Source organism: Myotis lucifugus, unplaced genomic scaffold (genome assembly GCF_000147115.1).
Source record: "Myotis lucifugus unplaced genomic scaffold, Myoluc2.0 scaffold_104, whole genome shotgun sequence".
NCBI lineage: Eukaryota > Metazoa > Chordata > Mammalia > Chiroptera > Vespertilionidae > Myotis > Myotis lucifugus.
Window position 1 is genome coordinate 3465282 of NW_005871152.1, and position 2135 is coordinate 3467416.

Here is a 2135-nt window from a genome sequence, read left to right on the forward strand (position 1 = left end):
AGGGCCTTAACTATGGATTGTAACTTTGGCGATAAACGCCAGGCCATCGTCGGACCCCATGTATAGTGGCAGGCTAAACCGGGGGACAATTTCAGTGAGGAGTTTTCTAATTACTACCTGTGCTGTCTCTGCCTTGGTTGGGTATGCCTCAGGCCAGCCAGAGAAGGTATCAATGAAAACCAGCAGGTATCCACACCCTCCTTGTCCTCCTGGTATCTCGGTGAAGTCCACTTCCCAGTGTTCTCCGGGGTTCTGACCTCGGAATCGCTGTCCCGGCGCGGCCACAACAGGGGGCCCTTGATTCACCCGGGCACACACTTGGCACCTTCTAGCCAACTCTTGAGATATTTTCTGGAGCCCTGGGATGTAAAATTCTCTTCCCAGTAGTTCTGATAGCTTCATTCCCCCAGGTGGGTGCTCTGGTGGGTCTGGGAAGCGATGGTCCGCCCCAGGGCTTCTGGCACTATAGGCCTCCTGTCTGGCAGAATTAGCCATCCAGCCTCTCCTTCCCGGGCCCTTAGTTTCTCAGCTAGCCTCTGCTCCTCTGGCAGATGAGCAGGCTTCTCTGGGAGCCTTCGTGCTGGCAGGGCTATGAGAACTTCTAGGGGCCCTACTGGTCTTTTAGCCAATTCCTTGGCCCCTATATGGCTGCCAGGTGGTTAAGTATCTCAGGAGCTTTTTTCTTTCCTCCTGAGGTCAGGAGACTTCTTTAAGGTAGCTCCCGTGTCCTCCTGTAAGGGCAGTGTGAGGAGATATATCCCTGTAGTCCCTTGGTAGGTCTGGCAGGGCCAGTGCCGGGGCGCTTACCAGGGCTTCTTAGATCTCCCCTGGCTCCTCCTCATGTTTCCCCCGCTACCGGGTACCTTCCTCTACGAAGCTGCTCCTGTCGTCCGTGTAGAGGGTCTCATCCGGATTCTGCAGGGCTGGTCCACAAGGTCCTCGCGGAGGGAAGTGAGGGTAGTCAGTGTCTCCTCGCAGTCAGGCAAAGGGGCCTCTGCCTTCTCGTCAGGGAGGAGTGTGGTTCAAGGCAGCTGTTTTCAGGAAGCTGAAATGTTTACTCTTTTTCCCTTTCCCTACCAGAGGGCCTGAGTGAGTGCTATGAGTTCCACAAGGAAGTCCACCTTTTGGCCCCCCACTTCTGGGCTCCTGGGGGCCAGCTGAGCCCCGACAACCCCAATCCACCTCCTCCACCAGCATGGGAGGGGGTTGGTTCCCCCGCACGTTCAGGGCACTCCCTTTTCCAATGTCCTTCCTTTCTGCAAAATGCACATTTTTTTTCCCCAAGCCTGGGTTGGACTTCGTTTCTTCCGAGAGGCTTTTCTTTGCCCTTGTTGTCTTTCCGGCCCCTTGGGCCATTTTTCTCGTTTAGGGCCAGGAGGATCTTGGCCATCCAGGTTTTTAAACCTGCCATTGGGTCCTTCAGATTGTCAAAAACCTCCTGGGCCACCTCAACCAACTTAGAGATTGATTTTCCCTTAAAGCCTTCTAACTTCTGTCATTTTTTTTTCCTAATATTTGGGGCCGACTTGGACAACCCTCCGACTTTCCAGGGCATCAGGGTTAGGCCCCTGGACTGTCTCTGTCACCTTAGAGAGGTTTGTGGGTCTCCAAGCAGCAGCTCAGATGCCCCCTAATAGAGTCTGGCGATACCGATCGAGAGCCTCCTTTCCCCTCTCAGTATTGGGGTTCCAGTTGGGTTGCCTGGAGGGAAACACAGCCTCTAATCTGTCTTTTATTTGTTCTTTCAGAATGGACTAAAGGAGCTTTATTTCCCTACAGGGTCTTATATGTCACAGGACCTCACAGGGTCTGTAATTCCTGTAACAGAGGACTAGTATTCACCACTTTATTAACTCCCTCTGTTCTAGACAGGCCTTCCCCAGTTTCCTACAGTTGAGGTTTTGTGCCACCCCTGACATGGGCATGGTCACACAGGCCTGTAAGACAGTATACAGGTTGCTAACTGTCAACTGTCTCTCAATAGAGACCAAAATTTAATGGGTATTCTTCTTTGCCCACCTGGGCAATTGCCCTCTCGGCAGCTAGACACCCTTTACTTTTTGGGTTCATTCTACATAGCCTTTTTCAAGGACAGTTTACACATAGGCCAGTTCTTCTTTCTAGCTACAAATACA